Genomic DNA, 11,252 nt, shown 5'->3' on the forward strand with positions numbered 1-11,252 from the left:
ATATATACCCAGAAGTGGGAATGTTGGATCTATTTTAAATTTTTTGAGGAATCTTCATACTGTTTCCCATAATGACTGCACAAATTTACATTCCAGCCAACAGCGTACAAGGGCTCCCTTTTCTCCACATCCTCACCAATGCTTGCAATCTTCGTTTTTACAATAGTCATCCTAAATATATGTTTATATATATTTTTATAATCATCCTAATAGATGTGAGGTGGTATCTCATTGAGGTTTTGACTTGCATTTCCCCGACGTTCAGAGATGTTGAGCACTTCTTCACATACCTGTTGGCCATTTGAATTTCTTTTTTTTAAGAAGTGTCAGTTTAGGTCCTTTGCCTATTTTTTAACTGGGTTATTTGTATTTTTGGTATTGAGTTGTATGGGTTCCTTATATGTTTTGGATATTAATCCCTTATCAAATATATGGTTTGTAAATATTTTTCCCATACTGTAGGTGGCCTTTTCATGTTGTTGATTGTTTCCTTTGCTGTGCAGAAGCTTTTTAGTTGGAGATAATCCCACTTGTTTATTTTTGCATTTGCTGCTTGTGCTTTTGGAGTTACATCAAAAAAACAGTTGCCAAGACCAATGTCAGGGAGGGTTTTCCCTGTTTTCTTCCAGTAGTTTTATGATTTCAAGCTTTCTATTTAAATCCTTAATCCAGTTGAGTTGATGTTGTGTATTGTGTGAGATAGGGGTTCAGTTTCATTCTTTTACATGTAGATATCCAGTTTTCCCAGCATCATTTGTTGAAGTGACTATTGTTTACCCATTGTGTGTTTTTGGTACCCTTTTTGAGTATAAATTGATTGTAAGTGCATAAGTTCCTTTTTGGGTTCTTCATTTTCTTCCATTGGTGTACGTGTACGTGTCTGTTTTTATGCCAGTGCCATATTGTTTTGATTCCAATTGCCTTACAATATAATTTGAAGTCACATTCAACATACCTTTTATTGCATATGTAGTTACATGGAAAAAGGACACAAAAGTTGGGGACCCAAAGGTGAATAAGACTGTCCTTGCATTCGTGGAGCTCACAGTCATTGGGACATGGAATAGTAAACAGAATACTGCAGTTAGTATAAGAACTATGAGAGAAGAGGGAAGTGAGAACAAGAGGCTTTGGTTGCCCACAAAATGTACACTTAATTAAGAATGGAGCAAGGAAACAATGAAGCATGGAACACTACATCAAAAACTAATGATGTTCTCATCCCCAAAGGCAAGAGAAACAAAAGATAAAATGAATTTATGGGACTTCATCAAGATTAAAAGTTTCTGCACAGCCAAGGAAACAGTCAGAAAAACTAAGAGGCAGCCCACGGAATGGGAGAATATATTTGCAAATGACACTACAGATAAAGGACTGGTATCCAAGATCTACAAAGAACTTCTGAAACTCAATACACGAGAAACAAATAAACAAATCAAAAAATGGGCAGAAGATATGAACAGACACTTTTCCAATGAAGACATACAAATGGCTAACAGACACATGAAAAAATGTTCAAAATCATTAGCCATCAAGGAAATTCAAATCAAAACCACACTGAGATACCACCTTACGCCAGTTAGAATGGCAAAAATAGACAAGGCAAGAAACAACAATTGTTGGAGAGGATGTGGAGAAAGGGGATCCCTCCTACATTGTTGGTGGGAATGCAAGTTGGTACAGCCACTCTGGAAAACAGTGTGGAGGTCCCTTAAAAAGTTAAAAATTGAGCTACCCTATGATCCAGCCATTGCACTACTGGGTGTTTACCCCAAAGATACAGACGTAGTGAAGAGAAGGGCCATATGCACCCCAATGTTCATAGCAGCAATGTCCACAATAGCTAAATCGTGGAAGGAGCCGAGATGCCCTTCAACAGATGACTGGATTAAGAAGTTGTGGTCCATATATACGATGGAATATTACTCAGCTATCAGAAAGAACGAGTTCTCAACATTTGCTACAACATGGACGGCACTGGAGGAGATAATGCTAAGTGAAATAAGTCAAGCAGAGAAAGACAACTATCATATGATTTCTCTCATCTATGGAACATAAGAACTAGGATGATCAGTAGGGGAAGAAAGGGATAAAGAAAGGGGGGGTAATCAGTAGGGGGAATGAAACATGAGAGACTATGGACTATGAGAAACAAACTGAGGACTTCAGAGGGGAGGGGGGTGGGGGAATGGGATAGACCGGTGATGGGTAGTAAAGAGGGCACGTATTGCATGGTGCACTGGGTGTTATACAGAACTAATGAATCATTGAGCCTTACATTGGAAACCGGGGATGTACTGTATGGTGACTAACATAATATAATAAAAAATCATTAAAAAAAAAAACTAATGATGTTCTGTATGGTGACTAACATATCATAATAATAATTAAAAAAAAGAATGGAGAAAGGAAAATATGCTAGGGTAGCTTACAGGAGAAGATGGTGGTGCCCAGCCAAGTCTTGCATCATGACCATTAGGAGTGAATTAAGAAAAGGGGCAGGGAAAAGACATTCCAGACAGAGAGGTCAGTATGTGCAAAACATTAAGTTAAGGCTGAGAGAGTCAAAATGGGAATTCTGGAAGTAACAAAACAAACAAGAACTTCAATAGGATAGAAAATTTCATTTTTAGTCTTAATGTGATATTTCATCACCTCACTGAATAATTCAGTTCAGAAGTTACCTCTATATGGGTAGTATATTTCTTTCAGTTTATAACTCCTACATTTCCTTGAAGAATCTTGAGATTCCTGAATGTTTACTATCAGTTTTATTCATTTGAGAAATACATTTCAAATGGCTCAGCTTTTACAAACATCTACATAGCATTGATGGATTAATATAGCACTGATGCAATAGTTTCACTATATGTTTAATACTGAAATTGGCCCAACCCTGGGCTTCTCAAGATGACTTGCTTACCCGTGCACCCTGGAGCCAGCATACCATAATAATGGAAACTTGTAGCTTTCTGAGTAATAGCATATGGCAGCACCACTTAGGTAAGCTTAGAGATCTCATAATTTTAAACTTACCACCCCCTTCTAACCACTTTTATGGCAGCCCACTGCCTTCAAAAATAAAGCCTCATTTCCTATGAAAAGTATTCAAAACCTGGGACAAACTCACCCTGAAGTACTATTCCAGGTATCTTTCCCTACATTTTTCCCCCTCTTCACTCTCGAATGCACCAGCCATGACAGAATTCCTCGTGATTGTCTGAATACGTTCTGTAGAGTTTTAGCTTTGCTCCTGTATCCCTCTGCCTGAAATTCCCTTCCTCACTGCACCCCACCCCTTTATGGCTCTCTTACTTCGTATTTAATATATCACTTCTTTTGGAGCCTATTGGACTTTATTTCTTGTAGGAACACTTAATCCTATTGGACAATGGTGGTTATTACCAAGTCCAACAGAACTGTGTTCAAATTAAAGCTCTGCCTTTTTTAATAGTGGTGAAACCATGCACCAGTTAATTAACCATTTTAAGCCTCTGTTTCCTCATCTGTAAAATGGAAATAATTACAATACCTCTGTCATAGGGTTGTGGTGCGGATTAAATGACATAATGGTAACATGCCTCACACAGTGCCTGGCACATAATAACTACACTCAATAAGTATTGAACAAGTACTCAGTAAATATAAGTTGTTTCATTAGTATTTCTCTAAGTATTTCTCTCCCTTTTTAGGCTTGGATCTTCCAAAACTGTGTCTGGATGTCCACGGCACTTGTCATGGGCTTTGTAAATCATGAGGACCCAATAAACAGTTGTTACGATGAATTGATTCAAAAGGAGCTATGTGACTGTTCCCTAGTGGATCAAGAGATTTGTGAATACATCAGAACTTGTGCTGAGCCAACTGTTCTTTCCAAACATATATCTAACTATAACCAAAACTCACAATTCTCCCCGGTTCCATAGCATTCTGTAGACATGATAGTATCTAGGTGTCATGTGACTTCTTATGGGGTTTCAGATTATGAAATATTGTTAGGCTCTTGACTAACAGAAAAAGATTTGTAGGAAATTTCAAATTTACATAATTGGTTCTTGTTTTTCATTTTTTTCTATATTTAGAGTTCACTGAGTGAAATAATTTCCTAGTCACAGTTGAATGGAAAACTATAGTCAAGCCACAAATTAGAGTAAAATACTAGCTTCTTGATGTATTTGTTCAAAATGCAATTTCCCTCTGCTCCCAATATAATTTACTAAATAAATATAGTCTAATTACATGTCAAATATTTTTTTTTCTTTTTGTGATGAACTGAGATATTTTTCTCCCATTTAGTGATTACTTGGAGTCTTGCCAACTGCTGAACATCCCGCTCAGAGTCTCCTCAACACAAGAGGCTTAGGGAGTGTTGAAATATACATCCATTAGAGCCGGATAACAATCAGAGGGAGCAACGTACAAATAGCTAATAAAGGCTTGGAGCACAGTTTCAAAAGCACAGAGCCATTTGTTTTTCTTATCAAATTAAGTATTCCAAAGCATATTTAAATAAATGTCTCTGGTTCAGGGCATCCTGTGTGGGTCAGCACACCAGTATAGCCATGTCTTAGAAATGTGTGTATTTACTTAAATTGTAGAACGTAGAACAAAGGCACAAATACAAACACAGTCTCAGCAGTCTGTGACTCTGGCACTGAGTTGGCATTCTTGAAAGTAATTTTGAGGGAATCTCACAGGTCTTTGAAGTCTCATTGAAGATGATGCTATTTGCCTCAGACTTCATCCTTCCATATGTGTGTATTGCAGCAGTGGCCTCCCGAACCCAAAGTTGAGTAGAACTGTGTGATTTGCCTTGGACTGCAGAATAAGATGGAAGTTAAGACTGAGCCAGTCTAGACCTAGGCCTCGAGAGGTTTGCATGCTTCCGCTTGCTCTTGGACCGCTGCTGTTGCCAGAAGAACATAGTGAGCTCAGGACAGCCCACTGGCCTCCAGAGGAGGATGAAGGAAAGGGGGAGCCGAGTTGCTACCACAGCAAAGCTCAGCCTAGATCAGCCCACTCCCAGGCACATGAGCAAGCAGATCCGGAGACTGGCAGAGGTGCCCGGTCCATCCCAGACTAGACCAACCAGTCCCCAGATGGGTGAGCAAGCACATTTGCGATAAGAAGAGCTGCCCAGCCGAGCCCAACCTAGATAAACTGACCCCTAGACGTACGCACGAGCGAAATAATGATTAATGGATCTGTCCTGCAGCATCCAGCCTAGATGAGTTAACCCACAGTGTTGTGAGCTAAAAAAAATGCTTACTATTTATGCCACTGAGATTTTGTGGTTCTTTGCCACTTAATGTTATTGTGGCCATAGTTGACTGATAAGTTGTATACAAACATGTAAAAAGTTCTGTAATATTATGTCGTAACAAGAACTCTATTATCATGAGTGAAGACCAAACAGTTTTATAGAATATTACACAGATGTATCCAGTCTGAATGATTTTATTTCCATCTCTCAGCCTGTCTACTTATTATAACTCTAAAACCTAACTATGTTCTCTAATAAAAGTTGATTGTCAGGAATTAAATCAACTAAGAAAATCTACACTTCTGAAAATCTGAATTTAAATTCAGAAAGCTCTTGTTTTATTTTATTTTTTTAAAGATTTTATTTATTTAGTTGACAGAGACAGCCAGCGAGAGAGGGAACACAAGCAGGGGGAGTGGGAGAGGAAGAAGCAGGCTCTTTGCTGAGCAGGGAGCCTGATGTGGGGCTCGATCCCAGAACGCTGGGATCATGCCCTGGGCCGAAGGCAGACGCTTAACTACTGAGCCACCCAGGTGCCCCAGAAAGCTCTTGTTTTAAATCATACTTTTACATATCCAGTTGTTTATATTTATATGAAAGTCATTCTTAAGCATTGGGCCTTGGAATTCGGAGGAAGAGGGTGTGTGGAGTTATTGCACATGGTCCTGGAAGCCGTATCTGTGCACATTGCCACACATTTACAGGCAGCTGGCATTTGACATGAAAGGTCTGGGAATGACCATCATAGGGTATTTCATGTAAGGCAATGAATAATCTGAAAATAAAATTTTAAAAAAGTTTCACTCACAGTAACATCAAAAAGAAAACAAATGCTTAGGAACAGAGTTGATAAAATAAGTACGTCTTATACACTGAAATCTACAAAACATTGTAAGAAATTAAAGAAGATTTAAATAAATGGAAAGACATTTCATGTCCATGGATTCTAAATCTTAATATTATTAAGGTGGCAGATTGATCTATGGATTATTAAAATCAAATTCTCAGCTGGCTTTTAGGCAGAAATTGACAGGCTGTCCCTAAAATCCATATGGAAATGCAAGGAATCCAGAATAACCAAAATGATAGTGAGAAAGAACAAAGTTTGAGGGCTCGCACTCTCCAATTTAAAAGTTAGGATAAGGCTGCGTTAGTAAAGACAGTGCGGTAGTGGTGTACAGATAGGCATATCAGTTAACGGAACAGAACTGAAATTCTTGAAATATCCTTACATTTGTGGTCAATTGGTATTTGACAAAGTTGCAAAGTCAGTTTGATAGAGAAGGGAGTCTTCAACAAATGGTCCTGGAACAATTGGGTAGCATAAATTGACCTCACACAGTACACACAAAGCAATTCAAAATCTAGCATACCAAAATGTGAGTTGTAAAACTATAATACGTTTAGAGGAAAATCTTTGTGACCTTGGATTAGGCAAATTCTTTTTTTTCTTAAAGACTTTATTTTTAAGCAATCTTCACACCCAATGTGGGGCTTGAACTCACAACCCTAAGATCAAGAGTCACATGCCTTGCTGACTGAGCCCCTAGGCAAATTCTTAAATATGACTCTAAATGCATGGTCCATAAAAGAAAATACTGATAAATTGGACTTTATGTAAGTAAAACGTTTTTGTGCTTTAATAGACAACATTAAGAAAATGAAAAGACAACCCACAAACTGGGAGAAAAATATTTGCAAGTCATATATCTGCTAAAGAGCTGGTATCAAGAATAATTAAAGAACCCTTGCAACTCAATAAGAAGACAGTCAGTTAAGAAATGGACAAAAGATTCAAATAGACATTTCAGCCAAAACGATATATGGATGGTGAATAAATACATGAAAAATGTTCAGTACCATTACTCATCATAAAAATGCAAATTAAAACCACATTGATAACCACTAGAATGGACATACATTGCTGGTGGGAATGTAAAATGTTGCAGCCGATTTTAAAAAGTTTGACAGTTTCCTAGATAGTTAATCGTAAACCACCCGCACAACACAACAATTCTAGTCCTAGATATCTAACCATGAGATATGAAAACATGTTCCCACAAAGACTTATGAGGGAATGTTTATAGAAACCTTTTTTTCATAACATCTACAAATTGGAATCAATCCAAATATCTATCAACTGGTGAAAGGATAAATTAAAATGTGATTTATCTACACAATGCAAAACTATTCATCAATAAAAAGAAACAGGCTATTTATACATTCTGCAACATGAACGAACCTCAGGAACATAATGCTAAATCAAAGAAAGCCAAATGCAAAATATTATATATTATATGACTCTTTATATGTAATTCCCAGAAAAGATGACTGTATAGAGACAGAAAATGGTTAGCTAGCTACCTGGGACGGGGTCTGAGAGTGGGTATTGATTATGCATGGACACAAGGAAGCTTTTTGGAGTGATGGAAGTGTTCTTAAACTAGACTGTAGTGATAGTTGAACAACTCTGTACATTTACTAAAAATCATTGGAATCTATATTTACAAAGGGTAGATTGTATGCTATAGAAATTATACCACAATAAAGCTGTAAAAACGGCACATGAAACCATGTCCACATTTCTGCCGCCACCCCAAATCCCATTAAAACAACAATGAAGAAGTAAGACACAAATAAACCGTAACCACAGAAGAATGAGAGATATTTGAAAAATATACAGTGGATGGAAGATTGGAAAATGACTCAACAGAATATAAGGGACTTAAGCCTAAGTAGCTGCCGAGGGGAATAACAACAAGAAGTGAAGCAATCTTTCTTGGTCAAAGCAAAGCTTTGATTGGAGACCTCAAGTACTTTAGAAAGTATGGGTGAACTTGAGGTGATATGAAAGCGTAAGGGCTGGATGGAAATCTAAATAAAATGCTGTTAGACTTCCTGGTCTTCAGTGCCGACTCATGTGGCCACATGTCTGTCTCAACAGATTAAGTGACATAGGTTTATTTTCTGGAAAAATTATACATGCTAGAACCTCTTGGTTCTAGACTGGCTCATGTGAGGTCTAATCACTGGTAAGCTTAGAGTGTTCCTCATTAATCCAAGCTCTCAAAAGCTGATGGGTGAATTTTTAGGATATGAATAAAAGTCACTGTTCAGTATAAATTGAAAAAAAAAACTTTCTCTGCGACTAAAATAGTAAAAACAGATCATCAGTGGAGAAATGTAAAGTTTTGGAGATAATCTTTATCAGGTTGAGGAAGTTCTTTTCTACTATTAGATTTCTAGTCCCCCCCCCCTTTTTTAGCGTGAATGGATGTAAAATTTTATTAAAGGCTTTTTCCTCATCTGCTGAGATGATCATATGTTTTTCTTGTTTTGTCAGTTGGTATGGTGAATTCTTGTGATTGATATTTGAATGTCAAGACAGTCTTGTATTTCTGAGATAAACCCCACTTGGTCATGATACATTATCCTTTTTATGTATTGTTGGATTCTATTTTCGTGCTCCATGTCTATTTTATGTTCTGTTGAGGATTTCTGCATTTATGTTTATGAGGAATATTGTATAATTTTCCTTTGTTGTAATGTTTTTGTCTGGCTTCCCTAACAGTGTAATGCTGGTCTCAAATTGAGTTAGAAAGGGTTTCCTTCTGTTATATATTCTGGAGGAATTTGTGTGGAATTGTTATTATTCTTAAACATGTGATAACATTTGCCAGAGAAGCCATCTGGACCAGAATTTTTCTTTGTTGGAAGTTTTTAAACTGCACATTAAATTTCTTTGAATAACATAGCACTGTTCAAGTTATCTGCATTTCCTTCAGTGAACCTTGGAAGCTCGTATATTTTGAGGAATTTGCCCATTTCATCTAAGTTGTAAAATATATTGCCATAGTGTTGTTTGTAGTATTCCTTATTTTTTTTAATTTTATTTTTAATTAATCTCTACACCCAGCATGGGGCTCGAACTCCCAACCCTGAGATCAAGAGTCACATGCTCCACCGACTGAGGCATTCAGGTTCCCCTGTAGTATTCTTTATGTCCTCTTAATATCTACATTGTCTATGGTGATTTCCCCTCTTTCATTCCTTATATTTGTACTTGGTGTCTTCTTTTGCTCTTGGTAAGTTCAGCTAGTTTATCAATTATACTGACTTTTTATTTATTATTATTGTTTAGAACTTAACTGTTTTTGAGAGAGAGAGAGAGAACATGCACACATGTGTGAGCTGGGCGGGGCGGGGGTGGCAGAGCGAGAGGGAGAGAATCTTAAGCAGACTCCACGCCCAGCACAGAGCCCAACACTGGGCTGAATCCCACGACCCTGAGATCATGACCTGCGCCAAAGTCAAGAGTCGGATAGGCCTAGCTGACTGAGCCACCCAGGCGCCCCTATGCTGACTTTTTGAAGGAACCTGCCTCTGGTTTCATTGATTCACTGCTGTTTTTGTTTCTAAATTTTACTGCTCTCATCTTTATATTTTTCCTTCTCCTTGCTTTTTCTTAAATTTGCTCTTCCTTAGCTGGTTTCTTTTGTGAAGTTTTAGATCATTGATATGAAATCTTTCTTTTATGGTATAAGCCTCAAATATTATAAATTCCCCCTCAACATTGCTTTAGTTATATCCCACAAATTCTGGTTATGTTGTGTTTTTGTTATACTAAAACTCTGAATATTTTCTCATTTCCTTTGTGATTTCCACTTTGACCTATGGGGAGTTTCCAGAATACTTCTTTTTCTGATGTTTAGTTTAATTTTGTTACAGTTAGAGAATATGGCTTGTATAGTTTGAACTATGTTAAGTTTGTTGGGCTTTGTTTTATGGCCCAGAATATGTTTTGTTTTTGTGAATGTCACTTGTACACGTTTCTTAACAATACGTGATGAAGAGCTAATGTTTTAAATTTTGATGGGGTCCAGTAGGAGTTGCTGGTTGTTAGTTGCACTAATAGCCTGCAGAGAGATCATGAGAAACTAAGGGCAGTTAACAAACAGCTAAAGGCCATGTGTGAGAGCCAGCAAGTCTCCTTGGTAGTTTGCAAAGAGGCCTGAACCTTCCCCAGTGGGAAAACAAGCACAGCTGAGGAATAAATTCAGGATCTGCTAGTTAGGATGCCACAGCCCCAGAGATGCTTGAATTGTCAGCCAAAGTCAAATCTGTTGTTGGAAGGGTCCCTGAAACATGAGATGTGGACGTCTGAGAGGATTCTCTTGAAGAGTTTGGCTCTGTAGACTCCCCGTTTAGGGGGAAGCCCTCAGAGCTTGCAGACATGGTCCACCATTCTCGAGTAAAAGCTTCTCCCATGAGGGAAGAAGCTGAAGTCATCTCCAGTGCAAGGCAACAGGTATCCCTCAGTCCTCAGAGATACCTCATCCCTCTCCTGTTTTCCAGGCCAGCGCCACTAGGGTTAAATCCCAGCAGAAACTAACTCAGGATGTGATGGGTCTGATAAGGAAGAAAAGGATTACACACTGAAGGAGCTGAAAAGAATTTGCTGGCATGTCCTGTAGAAGCCAGACTAGTCCCTAGGATTGGATTTTAAGGGTGCTTCTACCAGGGAGCTGGAATGCAAGATAGGATTACCGAGAATGAATGGACTTGGCATTTTCTTAGGGCACGAGATTTAACATCCTGACAAGGACCCCTGTGCATGGTGCAAATTCACTTAGTGTGTCTCTTAGAAACCTGGAGAAAGATACAGCTCATGCTGTGGAAACTGGATCCCAGAGTTCCTCTAGCAGGGGGTAGAGGAAGGAATAAAAGGGCTCAGGAGAGTGGGATTTATTATGTAGGGCCGCAAAACCCACCAGAGAATTATGTTCCACAGGGGAACCCAAAGGACTCACCATTCACCAAGTCCTCAGGAATGTGCTAGTGTGAGGGGCACTAGCATCAGTAAGAAGTTAAATGGTAGCTCTCTTCTGCAGGCCAGGAGTGATGGTAGAAGAGGTGATCACAGAGTCTGGCTTGTTAATAGCCATGAGGATGATGGGTAATTGAGTAATAGAGGTTAGAAGCCAGAACT

Source organism: Ursus arctos, chromosome X (genome assembly GCF_023065955.2).
Source record: "Ursus arctos isolate Adak ecotype North America chromosome X, UrsArc2.0, whole genome shotgun sequence".
In the NCBI taxonomy this organism is placed as follows: Eukaryota; Metazoa; Chordata; class Mammalia; order Carnivora; family Ursidae; genus Ursus; species Ursus arctos.